At 39.9% G+C, this 23,752-nt stretch overlaps 1 protein-coding gene across 3 annotated transcripts in view; it reads left to right on the forward strand.

The window, feature by feature from the left end:
* Window positions 1-23,752, forward strand: part of TNFRSF19 (TNF receptor superfamily member 19) — a 105,841-nt gene that overhangs the window by 64,607 nt on the left and 17,482 nt on the right. The window lies entirely within an intron of this gene.

Here is a 23,752-nt window from a genome sequence, read left to right on the forward strand (position 1 = left end):
TAAATAAAATGTAATTGAGTCATTCTACTTGAAAAAATGGGTAAAGTATCTCAAAGCTTGAAAAGGGCATTAGAAAGTTAAAAATGGAAGCTTGAAGTCAAATTTCAAACAGGAATTCATTAGTTTAGAAGATAATATCCCACTTAGGGTTTTTAAAACATTATTGTTTTTTGAGACAGAGTCTCACTCTGTCGTCCAGGCTGGAGTGCAGTGGCGTGATCTCGGCTCACTACAACCTCTGCCTCCCAGGTTCAAGCGATCCTTCTGCCTCAGCCTCCCAGGTAGCTGGGATTACAGGTGCGCGCCACCATGCCCGGCTAATTTTTGTATTTTTAGCAGAGATGGGGTTTCACCATGTTGGCCAGGCTGGTCTTGAAATCCTGATCTCAAGTGATCTGCCCGCCTTGGCCTCCCAAAGTGCTGGGATTACAGGTGTGAGCCACAGAGCCTGGTCTAAAACATTATTTTAATTGCTTCATTTGTTATTTCAATTATCTCAGAGAAAATATTTTAAGTATTCATGAGAGTTTTATCTATTGTAAGTCATGCAGCAGTTTTCTTAATTAAATATTTAAGAAACATTTTTCTTGATAATTATAATTTTAAAAGGAAGTTTTAACTTTCAAAATAATTTTTGAACTTTACTGAAATATAATGTATATACAAGAAGATGCATCCATTTTAAATGTAAAATTCCGTGAGTTTTGATGGATGTATAACTTGTGTAATCATATCCTCCATCATGATACAGAACATTTCTGTCACCCTCCCATAAGGAAAGTGACTATTTTTAAGCATTGGTCTTCTTGGAGTGGCCTCAGAGGGGTCCATTAGTGAGATGTCTAGGGCATATGGTTTAGGCATCTTTTTGCCCTGTTGCTGTTGTAAAATGTGTGCATGTGTATGTTAATGTTTCCCGTCCTTGCTTCATTCTCTGTCAAAAGACCAACGGGTTATGTTATGAAATTTTCTCTTTAAATGATTTTCTGAAAAATCTTCACTATTGACCTTTCTAAAATGCCATTGAAAATAATTCCTGAAAATATTGCCAGGGGTCGTAGGAGGCATGGTTTTCTTCAAAATGAGAAAAATTGCTTTTTAAAATTCTTGGTATTGGACTGTTTAACACAGGAAACATGTCAGGGAGTCTGTTTTGGGTGCAGAATGCTAGTCTAGACATTAATGAAGTGCTGCAGAAAGACATCTCTCCCACGTTGTAAATGATCTGCTCGTCATCTCCTTTAGGGACAGCTGTCTTGAATGCTAAGATGTCCGTATCACTGATGAGGACACTGGGGCTGCCCTGGTGAAAACCACAGGCCAACTTCCCAGTTTTCAGCGAGTGAAGATTCTGATGCTGCAGGGCAGAGGTATTATTTACAATAAGGTGCTGAGGGAAGGTTTATTAAGGTGACCCTAGGACAGGGCCCTGAAAGAGGGGAGGAGGCAGAGACACTCACAGCAGAGGCCACAGCTGGTGACTGAGTCGATGGGTGTATCAGGTAGGGCTCCTGGGCCGTTGTGAAGATGCATTTAACTTCCCTCAGACTCCTGTTGGAAATAGAGTTGAGGGGAGCAAGGGAGGAAGCAGGAACTCACTCTCCTAGTTTCAGCAGAGCATTTTTAGCTGGCACAGTAAACGTATGTGCTTTGAGAAATAGTGTGGCTTTTCACCCCTTTCTCAAGAGTTGGTTATTAGTTTATTTAATTCAATTTATTTAATTTAAATAAATCATGTATTTACTAGTTATGTGTTAATAATATTATAATATTTGCTATGTTTTGTTTGCCTCTTCAGATAGTCAATGAAAATTAGAGGCTTTTTTTTTTCTAAACCCAAGTGAAACACATATTTGGAAGAGGTTAACTTAAGCTTTTATATTCTGCTGTAAACTTTTACATTATCATGAGTGTTTTCTATGATTTTAGGCCTGGGGGACACAGATAAAGGCCTGAAAAATAAAATCAGGGGAAGCTCTCTCTGATTACTAATTTTCTCATAACTATCTTAGTTGATATCCCAAGACTAATGCAAACCCATCTACTTAATGTTTTTCATGGAAGCTCATTTAGGCTTTGCTGTGAAGAAGGCTTGATTTTGAGTCCTAACACTTAATTTTCAGACAAATTATTTAACTTTTCTTCATCCCTGTTTCTTAAAATGAAGATCCTAGTGATTGTAAAAGAGGCAGTAACGCCAGGGCTGAGTCCTGAATCGCCTTCCTGTTCCAAGTCTCAAGAAAAACATTCTCTTTCTAACCTAACCTGGAGTTTTGTGCTTTGCCCTAAGTCCTGTCAAATGTAAAATTATAAGTGAATTAATACCCGTATCAATTCTGCTGGCATAGAAGATAGCAGGAAGCACTGTCTAAATCCAGATTTTCTTTTCAGTCTAGACTCAAACAACCATACCAAACTGTGCACAGATACACATTTTTTTCTTAGTTGGAAGTTAATGGGTGGAAATAATTTGAGTGTCATCATCTGAGAATAATTTCACAGATAACTTCTTCAAATAGTGCAGTGAGGTAAATAAGAGTTATCCACTGATGACAGGGAAGGCAGCCTCACAGAATCGGGGTCCGCAGGCTAACACCTGCCTGTCTCCATGTGGCCTTCTCCAAATGCGAGGGAAAATGGGCACTCCCTGCTTTCTTTCACAGGGGCTGGAGGCCGGAGCCCAAAATGGAGCCTGGCACTCAAAGGGTTAAGGAGAGTCCGTGGTGGAACTGGGAGGGCCGAGGCCCAAGTTTCTGGTCTCTGTTGGATTCCCAGATGGCAGCCCCAGTTGAAGCACACTATTTTTGAGCTTGCTCTCCCTCAGCACAGATGTTCAAGGCCATAATAATGTGTTTCTTTTATGGTGTCTTTTCTGTTTCTTGGTGCAGAAGTTTAAAAGCTTCGCTGTTTCATCAGTCAGATAAACACAGCAAGACGTTATGGGTCCGTAGAATATTCAAAAGAAAAACATCCTTGCCGGTAGGGAAGGTTCCTTTACTCTCTCATGTTTGTGAGAAACACTGTAGGTAATCTGCTGCCATTGTGCAGCTTTTAATTGTTTTCAATGTTAATGATGGTATTTATGGTAATTAACGTACAAAACAGCTGTACTTACAATCCAGCAAGTGCCAAAGAGGATCCCGAAGCAGTGAGTTGGTCTGGCATAATGCGGTGCCTTCAGTCAGCCCTGCAGTTAGGGCCAGGAGCTGAGGTCTGGGGTGCACCTGCCTGCCTTGCCACCCCTCCCCATGGTCATTGCTTTCTCGGTCTTCGTTTCTTTTACTCAAAGACAGGCGTGATCTTATTTGGCCTAATCCATCCTGGTGGGCAGCAGGTTTCTAGGCCAAGTGATCTGGAAGCAAGATGGAAAGAGCAGAAACCAAGTTTGGTTGAGGAAACTGACCAGATCTCAGCTGCGGTGGCCGTCAGCCCCTGTAGCAGCTCCCTCCCCGACTTCCTCCCTTCTGCTGATGTCCCTGGGTCCCCGGTTTGCTTCAGGATCCCTCTTACTGCCTTAGTTTCTCTCCTTCACCCTGTGCCTCTGAACCATCCTCTTGACTCCTTTGCTCCCTCAGCCTCCCATCACGCTGCAGGTTCCTGTCCCTGGGCTGCTGGGTGCCCTTCAGTCCTGCTTTCCTTGAGTTTCATTACCGCATCATGCCAATATTTCTGCTGGTCTGTTGGGTAATTAATACACATGCACATCATAGAGTGGAAAACTCTTCATGTCTTTATCTTGTCCATCTGTAATTTGCTTTTGTCCTGTTGAGAAGAAATAAGAGCTGTTTAGTTAAACTCAACAGTTAATTTTTATTTTCTTGATAGAAACATTCACATTTTATACTAATAAATAAAAACCAAAGTCAAACTTAAGGAGATTTTAAGGCCAGGTGTGGTGGCTTACATCGGTAATCCCAGCACTTTGGGAGGCTAGAAGGGTGGGTCACTTGAGGTCAGGAGTTTGAGACCAGCCTTGCCAACATGGTGAAACTCTATCTCTACTAAAAATACAAAAATTAGCCAGACATGGTGGTGTTGGCCTGTAATCCCAGCTCCTCAGGAGCTTAAGACAGGAGAATCACTTGAACCCAGGAGGCAGAGGTTGCAGTGAGCCAAGGTCATGCCACTGCATTCCAGCCTAGGCAACAGAGCAAGGCTCCATCTCAAAAGATAATTTTTAAAAAATTTAAATTCATATAGCCCCCATAGCAGGTGTCCTTGGGGACACCAATTCATGACATAGCTCCTTTCCTTTGCCTCCCCTCAGGAGTCCTGCTGTGCACAGTTATAGCCATATGCCAGGAGGATTTGTCCTCCCCTTTCCCTGGAGTCTCCCACCAGTGTTAGGAGCAGACTATGAAAGATTACAGCTCTTGGAGTTCATGCTTGGTGCTTCTTCCCTAGGTAGCTCCCCAGCCAATACCACCTGGCACAAACCAGACAGGCCCCCTGGAAGATTTGGCCAGCAGGGCAGTGGTCTGCGTGCCCTGGCCCGGCACTGGAGGGAGCGGGCGACAGTGAGAATTGAGGCAGTGGTGGGAGGGAGGGGGAAGAGGAGAGAGCCCAGAGGATTTGGAAAGACCATTTCCAAGCACTGCACATGGCTGGATTTGAAAGGATATGCTAAAATTGTTCTTTATTTTTCTAGCAATTGAAATACAAAGGACTTATTGTTGCAGTCAGAATGAATGATGATACTGTGGGGTTTTGGCTTAGGAACAAAACAAAACTCTGCTGACATGAGTACAATACTCTGTACTCAGGTTAGTAAGGACTATCAACTCACTTTATAGTTTTAGACAGCCTTGACACCTGACTAAGACACTGTAGTGCTGCTGTCAAGCCAAGCAGCGGAGACGTTCTGGGTGGTGCTGACCTGCAAGAGAAAGGGGTTTGGCTGCCCGAGAGGCTCTGTTATAAAACAGGCTGTGGGAGGCCATTTGTGTAGTTGGAGGAGGTTTGCAATGGAAAATAATGGTCTTGATTGGACAGGGAACCAGTCCCTTATCTACACACACCAAGTGGAGGCTTGGTGACTTCTAGCTTACTTTTAAAAATCAATTTTAGTAACCAAACAGGATGCTAATACAGGTCAGAAAATGTAGCTAGCTGTGTTGATGAGAATCATTAGAAACTGCCAGATTTCTATGTAACTTCATGCTGCCAGCTTATCGCCAAGTAAGTGCTACTACAGCCTTCCTCGACTACTAACCTGTACCCAGCTTTGAGTGAGAGTGTGACTCTCTCTAGTTAAAACTAAAACAAACAGTCAAAGAGAGAGGGGAGGCACCAGATGAGTTGATCTTTCTGGTTATAAATGCTAGGCTGGGCCAGGTGGCCTCCTGTCTTCTTTCTCCTAACCACCTTTCTCCTGCACACCTTCTCCTCTCAAGTAGGTCTTTGTCTTTCCATGTGGGCAAACTGCATGCCAAGATGTCCGTCTGAGAATGTTCACCAATCCATTCTTTGAATGAATTAAATCCAATTGGCTTGTCTACAAAGAGAATTCTCATATGCTCCTCTCACCAGCCTTTTTTTCGTGCCATAACTTTGCAGTAAGTGAGGGAGACCATTTGAATGTTGATAGTAGAACTAAAAACATAGGTCCAAGGAAATATATGGTTTCTTCTCTGCCTTTTTTCTTCAGGTTCATTTCTATCAAACTCCTTTCCTTCGGTGCCTCTTTTCTTGCATGTATTTTAAATATGTGATGTTATTGTTTCTTAATGTTCATTAATTTTGCTATTTTCTTGTTGCTACATAGTTAATAAGTCCAAACCCAGGTCTTAGTGCCCAAGCAGCTAGGGAGGAAATAGTCATACTGTTTTAGTTCGTTTAATAAAAGCCTCCATGAAAGATTTTTGAATCTTTGTACAAAAATTACACTCAATTATGGTACTATCAGCTGTGTCTCGCCTGTGCAGAATTCTCTAATGATGTATTTAAGGAAAATCTTCTAAATACAGATCTTGGTCTTGTTTTCCATATCCCTTGAGTGAGAACATTTACCATGATGACTTCTTTAAAAATTTGGCAGGAGGCACCTCAGCTATGTATTCTGAGAGCTGTCTATGTAATTGACAAATAATTAAATGTTTTCTTATTTGCGGATCAAGGATTTTCTTTTTTGGTGAGGGACGGAGTCTTGCTGTGTCACCCAGGCTAAACTGCAGTGGCACAATCTCAGCTCACTATAACCTCTGCCTCTCAGGTTCAAGTGTTTCTCCTGCAGCCTCCCAAGTAGCTGGGATTACAGGCATGTGCCACCACATCCAGCTAATTTTTTCTATTTTTATTGGAGATGGGATTTCACCATGTTGGCCAGGCTGGTCTTGAACTCCTGACCTCAAGTGATCCACCTGCCTCAGCCTCCCAAAGTGCTGGCATTACAGGCATTAGCCACCGTGCCTGGCCAGGATTTTCCTAGTAATGGCTTTACCATTTCATTCACAATATTCCTTGAGTTTAATTATTTTGGTAATTGTTGCTTATTGTTATATAACATTGCTTGATGTTACCAATGAAGAAATCATTTTGATGAAGTCCTTTGAGATACTTAGATAAATGTACAGATGCTGCTTGACCTACGATAGGGCAACATCCAGATAAATTTGTTGCAGATTGAAGATATAAGTAAAAAATGTTAGTACGCCTAATCTAACGAACAGCATCGCTTACCCTAGCCTGCTTTAAACGTGCTCAGAACACTTATATTAGCCTACACTTGGGCAAAATCATCTAACATAAAGCCTATTTTATTAAAACGTTGAATATCCCATGTCACTTACTGAATACTGTATCATACACTATGTCATAATTGCAATGGTTTCACGCCATTGCAAAGTCAGCAAATCTTAGATTGTACCATCATAAGTTGAGAATTATCTGTAATAGTGTCTATGTCTTTTATAAGAAAGAAGTCTATGTTCATGTCCTTTGTAGAGACATGGATGAAATTGGAAATCATCATTCTCAGTAAACTATCGCAAGAACAAAAAACCAAACACCGCATATTCTCACTCATAGGTGGGAATTGAACAATGAGAACACATGGACACAGGAAGGGGAACATCACACTCTGGGGACTGTTGTGGGGTGGGGGGAGGGGGGAGGGATAGCTTTAGGAGATATACCTAATGCTAAACGACGAGTTAATGGGTGCAGCACACCAGCATGGCACATGTATGCATATGTAACTAACCTGCACATTGTGCACATGTACCCTAAAACTTAAAGTATAATAATAAAAAAAAAAAACTTACTTAACCAACAACAACAAATAAAGAAAGAAGTCTAAACTTCTGGAAAATATTATTTTGGTTTGTTTTTAGTCATTAATTCTCCTTCTTAACTTTAGTACTTGAGGGCTGTGGGGACACATGCATCAACAATTAGTTGCAAGTCACTCATTCCATCACGTTTTCAAAGGCCTATCCACTATATAGGTGGTTTCAGTTAAGAGACACTCCAGATTCTGACATAATCATGATAATGTCTTGATTCTGAATAATAATTGGAGAAAGGATGACTAACACTTATGGCAGTTTACTGTGTGCCAGGTTCCATGCTAACCCTTTATGTGCAGTACTTCATTCAGCTCTCACAAAAATCCTGTGAAATACATATTGTTATTTCTTGGTTTTACCAATAAGGAAACTGAGGCAAGAGGCTGTCATTTGCTGGTGGTTACACAGCTAGTGCATGCAAAGCCAGGAGGTGAACCCAGACTGTTGGCTGCAAAGCTGTTAACCATTAATATGCAGCATCTTCCAATAAGTTTTCAAGCCAGGAAAGAGGGAAGGAAAGAGGGATGATAGCCTGTTGATGTGCTTGTTATCACACATGGACCAGTGGAGGGAGGCTCTATCTAAATTCTTTTAAAAATTTAAACTATGATCCCTCAGAAGCAGAGTGCTTAAATTTATCAATAAACAATGCTTTCAATTTTAGCAGTATATACCTACCCCAGAGCTCCAGCAAAAAAATCAGGTCAGGTCTTTGGAGTAGATGTGTTTCCAGTTTATTCCTCATTGAGTAAAATCAGGTTCATGTAAGCCAACTTTAATGTGTGTTCACAGGCACATGAAAATTTACCACATCAATTCTGCAAATGCAGTTTTTTCATACATATATTAATTTATCTAGACAGTCAGTGCTGCCATTTTCTGCTTCATCAGTAGGTGTAATTAAAAGCAACTATTCTTTGTAATTAATATGTTGATATTGCATTCTTACCTTTAACCCTTTGATCCAGAGTAATGTTCTGTCAGTACCAAACTAATAACAATAAACTTATTTCTCTCTCTGAGAGGAGATTTAAAGCCACCGGCTATTACCTAAGATTTTCCAAGAGCAGAGATAAAGTAGCATCTAAGAACTGATAGAGTAAGAAGTTGTTATTTAAAGAAGTTTCTACTTTTCTAATAGCATACCTCTTCTGTTTTATAAATTCAGCAACATGTTTTGATGAAAGCTCTTGTGAATGCAGTAGAGAGCTTTGATTCATGTAATTGCAAGATTTGGACCTTTCTGCCTATAATTCAGAAGATAAAAATGGGATAATAGAAACCATTTGGGAACATTAGCTGTAATTCTATCTCTTTGAATGCCTTGTAAAAGAAAGTAATGTTTATTAATAATCTAAAGGAAACTGTTTTTTAAGTGACTCTCGTAAGAACTTGAGAATTAAATGTGAGAGGAACCAAGTGCTTTAAATTTCAGAACAGATACAAACATCGTCCCCAGTTTCACGAAGGACATTTCACATTTTCTTCTGGTTTTCTTCCAACACACAGTAACAGGCTGAGGATGGCAATAAAACAATGATGGGCAGGCAGCCAGAGGAAAACAGAAATAGTTAAATCAGAATTGCCGGATGGCTGAGAAGGTGCGAAGATCCTCCATGGGATATCTCCAAGGCGAGTCCTGCTCTGTGTGGTTCTAAATAACTAAATAACCTCCACCCCACAATGCCCCAGTTGAGATCCCATCAGTGCCATTGCAATGTGCATTTCTTTTGTTCCAGGGATAGTCTTTCATCTTTTACGTTTCACTTTACTCACCCTGGCTCATAGCCCTTAGACACAAGTTCATACAACAATCTAAGTGGGAAAAAAAGATATAAAAGTGTACCTCTTAGGGGTGAGTTCTGCTCACAATGAAAGCATAGTTACGAATCATCAGTATTAAAACAGAGACAGCTTGGGGCCACCACAGGGTTCTGCCTTGATTCACTTACATTTAAATCACAAAAGGGCTGATAATTAGGGCAGTGCCTACCAAGGGAACTTAAAAGAAGAGTCAAGCTCAGAAGTTCTGTATTTCTAAACCAATGTTACAACATTGCTCACCATAGGGGAAAAGCTTGCATAGCTGTACTGGTTTTGATGTGCCCTCAGTTTGATATGGTTTGGCTATGTCCTCACCCAAATCTCATCTTGTAGTTCCCATAATCTCCACATGTTGTGGGAGGGACCCAGTGGGAGATAACTGAATCATGGGAGCAGTTTCCTTCATCCTGTTCTCGTGATGTAGTAAGTTAGTTCTCACAAGATCTGATGGTTTTATAAGGAGCTTTCCCCCCTTTGCTTGGCACCTCCTTGCTGCCGCCCTGTGAAGAAGGATGTGTTTGCTTCCCCTTCCAGCATGATTGTAAGTTTCCTGAGGCCTCCTCAGCCCTGCTGAACTGTGAGTCAATTAAACCTCTTTCCTTTATAAATTACCCAGTCTCAGATTTGTCTTTATTAGCATAATGAGAACAGACTAATACACAGTTCAAAAAAGAAAAGTAGTGAAAACGATATCAGGCACTAGCTTGGAAACTCAGCCCTCAGAGCGTATTTGAGGACTGTGGTCTGACATGATGAACTTTTGCTTCTGCTTTGTGCAGTAGAACTGCGGTGAGCTGTCCTAAACACCGATGGTAGGAAATAGGCTGGCCTGTATGTCTGCCAGTCTCAGATGCTGGTGAGCAGAGATATCAAGCTCCTGTGTATCTATATATATTTGGGTGAAGTTTCAAAAGTAACATCAGACTGATTCCTTAGGAAAAGGATGCAAATCCTAGTGTAATCCTTCTGTGATCCTCTATTAGAAAAACGATACTTTCTTGCTCTAAACAACCCACTTCAGTAATAGATCACCAGTACTCTTAACTCCACTGAGCTCTGCTCCTCTTTGTGACATCACATTTTCAAATCACATTTTGGTTTCATTTTAGTTCAGAATCATTCAGTAATAAATTTGTAAGGGGCTACAATGGGCAGGGTCACTAATTTTTTAAAAATCACCAGTCTTTTTCTTCAGAATGTACAAATTTGCTTTCTGTAACTCATCTCTAAAATGAAATATCCTGATGTAGCCTACCTTTATTTTTTTGAGCCAGAGTCTCACTCTGTTGCTCAGGCGGGAATGCAGTCGTGTGATCTCAGCTCACCACAACCTCCGCTTCCTGGGTTCAAGGGATTCTTGCACCTCAGCCTCTCAAGTAGCTGAGATTACAGTTGTGCGCCACCATGCCGGCTAATTTTTGTATTTTTAGTAGAGACGGGTTTTCGCCATGTTGACCAGGCTGGTCTCAAACTCCTGGCTTCAAGTGATCTGCCCGCCTTGGCCTCCCAAAGTGCTAGGATTACAGGTGTGAGCCACTGTGCCTGGCCTGTTGTAGCCTACTTATTTAAGAATCAGAAGAATTCATCCCGCAAAGCCTTGGTTTATTTATGTCTTTCTTGAAATATGTTCTTTATACCTGCTTGTTTTCCCCTTATCTCAGAGGCTGACTTCTCCTCTATCTGACTTCCTGATTTCAAAGGCTACCTGCATTCTGCCCTAGGTCCTCTTCTTTACACTGTGCACACGTAGGTGATCTGATCAGTCCCTGGCTTTGGACATTACCTATGCACTGATGCTTTTTGAATTTATACCTCCAGCTACAATCTCTTTTCTGCCTCAGTTGTGTATGTCCAGCTGCTGGCTTAACAGATCCACATGGATAAATAGCCATCTTAAACTTAACAATTAAAATGTTTTATACCTCCTTCCTCCCTCCACCAAACCCATGGTCCCTCAAAACTTCACCATCTCCATAAATTAATAGACAGCACCTAATTCACCCAGTAGTTTACTCTAAAACCTAGGTGTATTCTTGATTCTGCCTTTCCTGCACCTGACTCACAATCCATCAGTGTATCCAATTACTCTCAGAACAAACAATTCTCAAATCAAGCCAACTGACAATACCTCCATGACTGTAATCTTAACCCAAGCCATCACCACCATCATCTGGACCAGTGCGGCACCCCTAGGCCTGCACTTTCTCTCTTTCCCTCCCCGGTCAGCGGGCAGTGATCTTTCTGAAGTGGCAGGCAGAACCTGGCACCCTCCACCCTGAAGCCCCCCCACCCAATCACTTCCTATTAGCTTTCTTTTTAATTGTGGGAAAACATATATAACATAAAATTTGCCACTTCAGCCTTTTTTAAGTGTACAAGTCAGTGATATTAACAACATTCATGATATTGTGCAGCCATCAGCACTAAGCTACTTCCATATCTCTTTCATCACCCCAGATAGAAGCTCTAAACCCATTAAACAAAAGCTCACTGTGCCTCCCTTGCCCCATCCCTGGTAATTTATAATCTACTTTCTGTCTCTATGAATTTGCCAATTCTAGGTACCTCTTGTAAGTGGAATTATGTTAGTATTTGTCCTTCTGTGTCTGGCTTATTTCATTTAGCATAATGTTTTCAAGATTCATTCATGTTGTGGTATGTATCAACTTTTCTTTCCTTTTAAAGGCTGAATAGTATTCCACTGTATATCTATATGCCACATTTTGTTATCCAGTCATCTGCTGATGGATGACTGGGTTGTTTCCACCTTTTGGCTATTGTGAATAATGCTGCTATGAAGATATACAAGTATCTGATTCCTTATTTTCCATTCCTTGGGTATATACCCAGGAGTGAAATTGCTGGACTGTATGGTAACTCTGTGTTTAACGTTTAGAGGACTACCAAACGTGTCCCACAGCAGCTGCACCATTTTACATTCTTACCAGTAATAGTCATACATTCACACGGGTCCCAATTTCTCCACATCTCCACCAAAACTTGTTATTTTCTATTTTTTAAGTTGTAGCCATCCTAATAGGTATGAAGTGGTATCTCATCAGGTCTGGATTTATATTTCCCTAATTATTAATGGTGAGCATCTTTTCATGTGCTAATTGGCCATTAGTATGTCTTTAGGTAAACATCTATTCAAATCCTTTGTCCACTTTTGAATTTGTTTGTCTGTTTTTTGTTGTTGAGTTATAGGAGCTCTTTATATATTCTCGGTATTAAATCCTTACCAAATGTATGAAATGCTAATATTTTCTTTTGCTCTGTGGGCTGTCATTTCATGTCCTTGATGGTGTCCTTTAAAGCACAAAAGTTTCTAATTTTTATAAAGTCCAATGTATCTGTTGTTCTCTTCTGTTTTCTGTGCTTTTGGTGTATATTTAAGAAACCCTTCCAAGCCCAAGGTCGTGAAGATTTTCCTCTATGTCTTTTTCTAAGATTATTTATTTATTTATTTATTTAGAGGTGGAGTCTCGCTCTGTCACCCAGGCTAGAGTGCAGTGGGGTGATCTTGGCTCACTATAACCGTGAACTCCTAAGCTCAAATGATCCTCCTGTCTCAGCCTCTTGAGTAGCTGGGACTACAGGTGACACCACCATGCCCAGCTACATTTTTTTTTTAATAGAGATGGGTTCTCGCAACGTTGCCCAGGCTAGTCTCTAACTCAAGCAATCCTTCCACTTCAGCCTCCCAAAGTGTTTCGATTATAGGCATGAACCACTGTGCCCAGCCTCTTCTAAGAATTTTAGTTTCAGCTCTTGAATTTAGGTCTCTGATCTATTTTTAGTCAACTTTTAAATATGGTGTGAGGTAGTCTTCAACTTCATTCTTTTGCAGGTGGACATCTAGGTTTCCTAACACCATTTTTTGAAGAGGCTTCCCTTTCCCCATTGAATGGTATTGGCATTCATATAAAAAAATCAGTTGACCATAAATGTATCGGTTTACTTCAGGACTGTCAATTCTGTTCCATTGGTCTATATGTCTGTCATTATTCTAGTACCACACCACCCCCTTTTTTATTTAACTGTAGCTTTTGTAGTAAGGTTTGAAACTGGGAAATGTGAGTGCTCCATCTTTGTTCTTTTGTAAGATTATTTTGACTATTTTAGGGTTCCTTGAAATTCCGTATGAATTTTAGGGTAGGCTTTTTCACTTCTGTAAAAAATGCCATTGAATTTTGACAGGAATTGCATTGAATTTGCATATCACTTTGGGTAGTATTGTCATCTTAACAATAGTAAGTTTTCCAGTCTATGGACATGGAAGGTGCGTCCATATATTTTGGTATTCTTTAATTTCTTTCAACAATGTTTGGTAGTTTTGAGTGTACAAGTCTTGTACCTCCTTTGTTAAGTTTATTCTTAAATATTTTAGTCTTTTTGATATTTTGTAAATGGAATTATTTTCTTAATCTCCTTCTTAAATTGTTCATGCCTAGTGTATAAAAACACAGCTGATTTTTGCATGTTGATTTTGTATCCTGCAATGTTGCTGAATTCATTAGTTAGTTCTAACAGTTTTTTTTGGAATCCTTATCGTTTTTAACATGTAAGGTAATGTCATCTACACATAGAGGTAGTTTTGCTTCTTCCTTCCCAATTTGGACGCTTTTATGTCTTTTTCTTGAGTAATTTCTCTGGCTAGGACTTCCAGTACTATATTAAGTAGAATTGGTAAAAGTGGGTATCCTTGTCTTCTTGATCTTGGGGGAAAGTAAGTGTTCACTTCAGTCTTTCATCACTGAATATGATGTTAGCTGTGAATTTTTCATATATGACCTTTGTCATGTTAAGGAAGTTTCCTAGTTCATTGAGTGTTTTTATCATGAAAGAGTGTTGGATTTTGTCAAAGGCTTTATCAGCGTAAATAATTTTGTCGTGTATTTTTCCCCTTCATGTTATTATTGCTTATTGTATTGATTGACTTTTGTATGATTAACTACCATTGCCTTCCTGGGATAAATCCCACTTGGTCGTGGTGTATAATCTCTTAATATGCTGCTGAATTCAATTTGCTACTATTTTGTTGTTAATGTTTGTCTCTATATTTATAAGGGATCTTGATCTGTAGTTTTTTTTCCTCATAGCACCTTTATCTGGCTTTGGCATGCAGTAATGCTAGCCTTGTAGAATGAGTTAAAAGTGTTCTCCCCTCTTCATTTTTTGCGATGAGTTTGAGAAGTATTGGAGTTAATTCTTCTTTAAGTATTTGGTTGAATTCACCAGTAAAGCTGTCTGGTTGTGGGCTTTTCTTTTTCAGGAAGTATTAGATTACTGATTCAATCTCTTCGGTTATATAGATCAATTCAGATTTTCTGTTTCTTCTTGTGTCCATTTTGTTAGTTTATGTGTTTCTAGGAATTTTTCCGTTTTATCTAATTTGTCCTATTTGTTGGCATATGACTGTTTATAGTATTCTCTTATAATCCTTTTTATTTCTGTAAAGACTTTAGTAATATTCTCTTTTATTTCTGAATTTAGTAATTTGACTATTCTCTCTTATTTTCTTAGTCAGTCTAAGTTGATTTTATTGGTCTTTATTGGTCTTTTCAAAAAGTCAACTTTTGGTTTTATTTTTTCCATTATTTTCCTATTCTCTATTTCATTGATCTCTGCCCTAGTCCTTACTTCCTTTCATTTGCTACCTTTTAGCTTAGTTTGTTTTTTTTCCATAATGTTTTAAAGTGGAAGGTAAAGTTACTGACTTTAGATCTTGCTTCTTTTTTAATGTAGGAATTTATTGATACAAATTTCCCTCTGAGCACTGCTTTTGTTGTATTCCATAAGTTTTGGTATATTGTGTTTTTACTTTTGTTCACCTCAAAGTATTTCCTAATTGTCTTTGTGATTTCTTCTTTGACCCATTGATTATTTAAGAGTATATTGTTGCATTTTCATATATTTGTGAATTTTCCAGTTTGCATTCTCTCGTTGATTTCTAATTTTATTCCTTTATGATTGGAAAAGCTACTTTGTATGATTTCTGTCTTTTCAAACTTATGGACACTTGTTTTGTGACCTAACAGGTGGTCTGTCCTGGAGAAGGTTCCATGTACACATGAGGAGAATGTGTATTCTGATGTTGAGTACCTCCTGTCATTCTTAGAATAGAATCCAAACTTCTCACTGTAGCTGTAAATCCCTACAGGAATTGACCCCAAACAGCTCTTCTGGCATAAAATCCTTCCATTCTTCCCCTAGCTTTTGCTTAGGAAGTATTTTTGACTGACTTATTAACATAATCTTTAGTGTAATGGCAATAATGTATCTTTTGATAGCAGGTGAAACAAGTACAATGTATCTTTGCGGAATGTTTTTAAATATGTGGAATAATCTTGTACATGAGTATGCGTAGCAGCACTATTCACAAGAGCCAAAGCTGGGAAAACCAAGATGCCTATCATCTGAGAAATGGCTAAACAAAATGTGGTGTATCTATACAATGGAATATTATTCAGTCATTAAAAAATGAAGCTCTGATACAAGCTACACCATGGATGAACCTTTGAAACATTACACTAAGTGAAAGAAGCCAGACATAAAAGGCTGTATAATACTGTATATCCATTTATATGACATATGCAGAATAGGCAAATCCATAGAGACAGAAAACAGATTAGGGCTTGCCAGGGGCTGGAGGGATGGGGGAAAGGGAGTGACCACTTAATGAGTATGGGGTTTCCTTTTGGGGAGATAAGAATGTTCTGGAATTAGTGGTGATGGTGGCATAACATTGTGAATGTATTCAGCTTCTTAGTAGTAAATCTTATGTCTATTTTACTGTAATTTAAAAAATCAGTTCAATTTAAAAGATGTAGATATGGATATAAATGGAAGAGCAAACAGAACAAGCTTTTTTTGGAAATAATATTTCTTTTGGTTATTGAAAAAGAAACATAGTCCTAAGACTAAAGTCTAAAATTTAAAAAACATTAATGATGAAGGCTTCTTCTTTCACATGTATCCAGTGTCAGAGTGCTTGGTATAAAGTGTATTTTACAAATTCAACTATTTTGTTTATTGGCAGACTCTATAGTGGTACATCTGGAATTCATATGTTGAGTGTTACATAGATATTTTTGCTTAACCAGTTTAGATTAACAAGATAAAGCTTACACTTCAGAACTGTATGCTTGTCTCAGTTAAGATTGAAGAGAGCTCTTTGTTAATAATTTTTTAAAGAACATGACTAGAAATAGATTCATCATCAGGTTTTAATTTTGTTAAACTTTGATTTGGGCTTTTTGGTGGTGCTGGTGCCAGTAGAAGAGCACAGAAAGCAATGGATTGAATTGTAGTTTACTTGAAGCAAATATGAAAGTCAAAGATAAAATATTTCAGTGAAAAATATTTTTAAATGTCTCATTTTTGTGCTTATATTCCAGTACTTATTGCTAATTGAATTGCATGTGTCAAAACATAGTCACCAATAAGTAAAAATGCTTGCATTTCCAATTATGTTGGAGTTGCCAGAGTGATATGTTATACAGCAGGAAACCAGATGTGTTATTTTCATGTGCTAAACTCTCTAATGAAAACATAAGGCATTAATGAAATCTCAAAGGTGGAAGCCCAGACGGAAAGCATAATTAGTTCATTTACAACTTGATCTTCCCTACTAAATTTATTTAATGCTCACTTTATGATACTACATAGACCTTTAAAATAACACTTAAAAATGAAGTTTATAAGCCATATGTTGTTTTTTACTGTAATAAAATTCAATAGCCTCCTTAATCTAGGGTTTAGATAAAATAGGTTGAATTTGTAAAGTCATGCTTGTGTTTTAAATTAGGTCAAGCTATATTGTATGTGTTAGCTAATTAACTAGAATATACTTGTCTATACAGAATCTGAACCGGTAATCCTTCACACTATAGTCTATTTTTTTTTTTTACTCTAAATGGTTGGAAAGAACATAGTATGCTAAAAAAAAAAAAAAAAAAAGCATAAGTTTTAAGAGTCAAACTAACCTGAGCTCAGATCTAGATCCAACCACCTAATGGTTGTTTGGCATGAAAAAGTATGTACAGATACATATCAACTTCTCCATCTATGAGATCTTTCTGCACAGGGTTATTACAGCGCCCAGAAAGTGGGTATGTAGGGGCTGGCCCCTGCACATGTGGTTATATGGTAGCTGTGATGGTGTTGATGATAATTCAGCTAACTTTCTACAAAAGACAAATATAGGCTCCTGTGGTTAACTGCTCTCTAGGCACTCACTGTTTTCTCCATACCTCTGTCTACTGTTGGAGGGGAGTAAGTAAAAATGTCAGATTAATACGACTAATTTGGTAAAATGATATGAATGCTTAACTGTCCCCATTATCCAGCTCACCTGATAGTTCCTGAAATTGGTGCCAAAGCACTTATGTTGGAAGAAGCGGTTCACCTCCTGAAGGTCTTCCCCTTTTCTTCTTTGGGCATTCACTATAAATCAGTCATCATTTTATATAGATTGTTAACTAAGATTACATTTGGCATATAATAAGATCCTTCTGTGATGACTCCATGAAGCGCTACTTAAAATGGACTAGAGAAGGCTAAGTTTTTGTTTGATATTTGTTCCAAGGATGTGGTCAGTGGTCTACATGGATTATCTATTGATATATATGTGAGCACCCTTGCTCTCTCACGCATGGCTTGATTAACTGCAAAAACTAAGTGCATGCAAACAAAACTGTTCTTTGCTCCAGCTGTTCCCATCTGCATTGTCATTAGTGACATAGCCCAAGATGGAAGGTTATTAGACAACCAATGAACACATCATTGGCATAATCTCATCTTATTGATTGGACAAGTCCCCATTAAGTCACCTTTCTGGAATACTTGAGATTTTTCGTTTTATTTCATAGACGTTCATTCATTCTGTCATTTAACACATATTTATCAGGCACCAGCTATGTGCCGGGAACCCTTATAGATGTTAAAAATACAAGCAAAAACTCCCTGTCCTTTCTGTGGGAGATGTCATTGGCTAGGATAAATACTAAGCTGCTGTAACAAAGAGACCCAGAAATATCGTGGCCTAAGTAAGATAGAAGTTTCTCTCTCTTGTGTTTAGCAGTTCAGCCTGGGAAAGCACCTCTGGGTCAGGATGTCTCAGAGCCCAGCTTCCTGCCCCCTGTGCTAAGCCAGCCTTAGACATCTACTTCCCACAGAGGATCAAGGCTTGGCTGCTGCATTCACCTCCCAGCTTACAGTGAGGGGCACGTCTAGGTCAAGCAATGGCTCCCTAAGTGAAGCTGACCCACACATAACCCACACCCCTTCTACCCACTTTCCTCCCCGTTGACTCTAACCTGGATATGGTCAGGCTCAGCTGCAGTGTGGCTTCTTGCTGGACCTAGCTTAACCATGAGCCTGGTGGGTGTGTTTGAGAAGCAGGGTGGGATCTCCAACTCCTACCTTGGGAGAGAATGACAGTGAACCAAACAGAGTATACAAAATGTCAGATGATCGTCAGTGCTGTGAAGGAAGAGAAAGCAGGGCAGTGGGTAGGAAGTGCTGGGGAGAAACTGCAATTGTAAATAGATTGGTGGGAAGCCTCACTGAGGTGGTGACATTTGCGGAAGGACTCCGGCAGCTGAGGTGCAGTCCTTGCGGCAGTCTAGGGGAGCATTGCGGACAGAGGCACTGACAGGTGAGGAAGATCTGTGGAAGGGGCAGGGAGTGTGTTGCGGGATTTGCTTGTAGTTGGGGGCACGTGCTTTGGACATGGTGAGTTGAGATGCATCTTTATCCACGTGGAGGTGCCAAGTAGGCTGTGGGATGTATGACTCTGGAGTTCAGGAGAGCAGATCAGACTGGAAAGAAAATTTCAGAGTAGTGAAATCTAGTATCCTACTTCATCTTTCATGTAAATGCCATGTTCATTTCTGCAGGGAGAGCACAGCCAGGCCACAGTGGCCACGGGACTTTCTGGGCAGCAGATCTGTTGGAGTGTGCCTGGCAGCCGGTTCTGCAGGAGCTCACCTGCCCTAATAGAATGTTCAGGCCCTTCTGCCTCAGTGGGTCTTGGTGTCTGCATGAGGAGCTTGCCCAGGGAGGAAACTGAGATTAAGAGCTGTGAAAAAAAGTCTTGTTTGTGGCCAGGGTGGAAAGTGGCAAGAGCCAGGTTTTGAACAACAGTTCCCTTCCTCCGAAGCAGCCCCGCCTGAATGGGGCCCTTTGTTAGGAAAATTCTCCAGGAAGAAGGATGTTTTGTTGAGCAGGTTTTTAAACATTGCATAGTAGGATGTTGGAGAGGTTAAGCAAGTAGGGAGTAGCAGTAGAAGGCAGAGGAGGGAGCCTGACAAGCCCAGGTGGAGTCCAGCTGTGACTGCCTGTGCGCATCCTTCCCCATTTCCCTCCCTACTCGGGCCCTTTCCAGATGCAGTCACCTCCACAGAATGCCCCCCACCCCTGCCCCAAGACACCCAGTCGTTGCTCAGCATGCTCACTGCCCCCACGTCTGATCACAGTGGCCTGTCATGCAGATACCAAGACCTACGGGAAGGCGGAGGACCCCGAACATCTCTGTGGGCAGGTGAACTCCTGCGGAACCAGCTGCCATGCACACTGGGGCAGCTCTGCTGTCTGGAAAGCCCTGTGACTGCTCTGTGGCCTGGCTGAGTTCTCCCCACAGAAATGAGCAGGGCCCTTACATAAACAAACACGAGCTGTACTTTGGTTATCATTACCCGACAGAATGTTTTGATCTCAGAAGCTACCTGCATCTGTGGAGCAGTGCGGTCTACTAGAGGGGCTCAGAAAGCCTGAATCCAGTTTTCAAGCTGCCTCTGCTTTGCTGTGTAACCTTGAGCGTGTGACTCAAGGTCTTGATTTTCTTGGGTATCAAATGAAGCTCATCAATGAACGCTCACCACTTTACCTAGTGAGGAGGGTGAGGCACTGAAGGTGTGTTAGAAGCTGTGTCTACAGAAGCTAGTGTGCACGTTTTAGCCACCTCTGTGGCTTGCAAATAGGTTCCTCATTTGCAGCATCTGAGAAGTTGCTCTTGCCTTTGTCCAGTGTGACAAGTCTCTCCAATAGATGTGTTTCAAGACTTTCCAGCTATGCTTGAAGCTCTTCAGGGGATGGAATGTGGGGAGAGGATATGAATTTCTGCACCTTGGTCTACTCCAAAGAAGTTCAGATGGGACTTTATAAAAACACTTGGCAGATTTTGCTGGAGACCTCCATTTCCTTTTCTTCTATTCAGATTTTCCTCCAACTTTTTTAATGCCTTGTAGGATGTCGTACTCGTAATAGACACTCAGGACATAATTGTTCAGTTGAGTTGAACTCCTAAGGAGATGCATAATATAAAAGTGAACCCATGTCATGTAGGTAAAATTTAAGCTGAAAGAAAACAGTTCTTGCTCTGAAGTAAATTGCTAAAGGGTAGTGCTAACATTATGGTGGAATTTAATAACTTAATTGGTTAGAGTAAGAAATATTTTGTATTCCAGAAAAGTTAAAAACTTTCCAAGGCATGTGGACCTTCCTATTTCCACTTCCTCAGAAGTACTTTCGGAATCCTAATAAGATACGGGCAGAATTCCTGGCTGGCGTTCAGTCTGCTTAGTGAACTAGAACGGGGCATTTAGTCAAGGCATATGAGTGGAAAGAATCTTTCATCTCAGTATCATTGCCACAGGTTAGCAAAACAATACCTTTTCCTTTAGCGTAGATAAGTTCTTTTCTTAGGAATTATCAGCAATATCTCAATTAACAAAAACTTTATAGAGTGGAAGCCACTTTATATAGCTAGTATAATCTGCCCCCCCAGCCCCTTATTTTTGGTTTTGTTTTGTTTTTGTTTTTTTTGCTGCTCAAGTCAAAAAGAATTATAAGAAAATAGTTTTTTTACTAGAAACTAAAAAGAATTAGTTTCTAGAGCTGTTCTAAAATCAAATGATATGCAGTCCAATCTCCTATTTATGTCTGCATTGCTATATGTGACAAAGCTAAAAATGATGAACCAAAAATGACGAACCCATTTCCTAGAAAAAAAGAATGTTTGCTCGAAGTGTTACCATAAACTCGTACATATAAACAAGAATCAAGAAGGCAGTTTCCAGAGCCCTGCTTCCCATGAGGATTCTCTGAGGGCGTTTGAATCAATAAGATGCCTGTTGTTATATAGGTGTCAAAAATCAAGAAGTAAAACTTGTGTATTTTTGTTGTTCATCTTTAGATGTCACTGCCTGGGGAAATGTGTGGAGAAGGGGCACATTGGATGTACTTTTCCTTTAAAATTGATATTACTGTGGCAACTATATATCATTGACATTATTACAGTATTGTGCCCTATAGTATTAGATATGTGTTAACAAGACACGTTTAGAGAACATAAATCCTGAGTTACAAACCACCAAATTAAGAAGAAAATCTCCACTTTGGGGACATTTTAACCTATCTGTAAGTTAGAGACAGTTCCTTTTATATTAAGGAAAATAAGTTGACGAACGTATCATAGAAGGATTTTAAACAATAAGAACTTAAAGGACTCTAATTATGATACTACTTTAACCCAAAATCCCTATTCTTCCAGGATTTTTCTGAATATCCAGTTTTGTGTCAGTTGATGAGCTTAATGGTTACAACAGTTGGGAACTTTGAAGTCCTCCACTCAAATCATGTATTAAGCTTCATTTTTACGACAGCTGTTGCTAAAACCCCGTATTGTGTAGGGCTGGGTTATTTGACCAAAAATTTAAGCTAAGGAGAATCTTCTCCCTCTGAAGTGAACGCCTTCCTCACCAATGTAAATGACAGCTTCCCACAGCTTCACCATTTGGTCCAGATGGATAACGCTTTCATTTCCAAGTCACTTCCCCTTCTCTGCGGCTGCTATTTCAACTTGCGTGGGATGCAAGTTCCTCTCCAGTTATGCATTTCCAGTGTTTGCACAGCTGTGCTTGTGCTCATATGGCCTTTTGTGACTCTGTCCACTGATAGAGGCTGTTTCAGATTAGATTTAATCTCTATCAGGTCAGGGGTGTAATTTTTTTTAGCTTGCTGTATAATGAACATTTAGTGTGTGCTGTTTGCTTATTATAGTGTTCTATAGAGTTAGAAGTGATGAAATATATTTTGTGAATATTAAACATGTTTACAAATAAAAGTCCTTTAAAATGTATGATTGGATTATGAGCCTTATTCATCTAAGCCCAAAACATGTGTGTGTGTGCCTTCCCAGATGGCAATAGGAGACTTTTATATGTGTGGCCTAGAATCACTGAGACTGGAAATACTAAGACTCGTGCTCCAAGATGATAGTTCCTGCTATCCTGTTTTTATGATTCAGTAATATTAACCCAAGTGTTCCTCTCTGGCTGTAGCCTCAAGTGTCATACAATCCTATTGGGAGTGAGGGGTGTGTAGCCAGGGAGAAGGAGAAAGGCACCAGATGACAAACTGGCTTGTGTTTAGGTGCCATCTTGTACAAATATAGACACAGACCTTCAATCTCTAGAGTTGCGGTGTCCATTATGATAGCCATTAGCCACGTGTGGCTACTGAGCATTGGAAGTGTGGCTAGTCTGAATTGAGATGAGCTGTGTCTTTAAAACCACACCGGATTTTAAAATTTTATACAAAATAGAGAATGCAAAATATGTCATTAATAACTTTTATATTGAATACATATCGAAATGCAATATTTAAGATATATGGGCTAAGTAAAATAGACTAAAGTTAATTTTACCTGTTTCTTCTTCTTCTTCTTTTTTTTTTTTTTTTTTCTTGAGACAGAGTCTCGCTCTGTCATCCAGGCTGGAGCGCAGTGGTGCAATCACAGCTCACTGCAGCTTCGTGGGCTCAAGGGATTCTCTCAACTCAGCCTCCCAAAGTGCTGGGATTACAGGCGTGAGCCACCACACCTTGCCTTTCTTTTACATTTTAAATTTGGTTCCTAGACAGCCTGAAATGACATGTGAAGCACACGTTATACCTCTACCTGGAGTAATCTTCAGTCGAGGGGAGGCTCCTGTGGTGAGCGGCACCTGCTGAGGAAGCAGGGTGAGGGCCCCTCAGCTCACTCAGGGCATCTGCGTGGGAAAGAGAAAATGTAACTGCCCCTCTATGTAGATTTCATTCCCCTTTTAAATCCATTTCTCTCAGATTATTTTGGGGTTAGTTAAGTAGGATATGCTGTTTAACTGCACTGGATATAGATCTCTGATTTAAGTGAGTTTGTTTATCCTGGTACCCTCAGGATAGTTTTAAAATGCTAATTACTATCATCATCATTACAGTGGCTAATGATTCTACAGCACAGCTAGTCCCACACACTTTACATAACGCATGAGCCAGTCACTATTATTACCTCCATTTGAACAGATGGCAACTTGAAACTCGAGTCAGTGTCTCAAGGTCACACAGGTAGAGGCTGACTCAGGCCATGGGGTTCAGAATCTGCCCTGAACCACAAAGCAGTACTGCCCTCTAAAATAACATCTGTTTCTTGACTTTCTTAGCACATGACTATCCCGGCCTTTCCATAGTGTAATAACAGTATTAGTCTTTTCTCCAAAACTTAGATGTTTTCCAGTAGTTTAACAGCTAAGGCATTCAGAGATGTTTACTGTCTCAAAAACTGGGGTCTATTGTAAGGTTCTGGATGATCCAACTCCTTG

Source organism: Pongo pygmaeus, chromosome 14, assembly GCF_028885625.2.
Source record: "Pongo pygmaeus isolate AG05252 chromosome 14, NHGRI_mPonPyg2-v2.0_pri, whole genome shotgun sequence".
NCBI classification, from domain to species: Eukaryota; Metazoa; Chordata; class Mammalia; order Primates; family Hominidae; genus Pongo; species Pongo pygmaeus.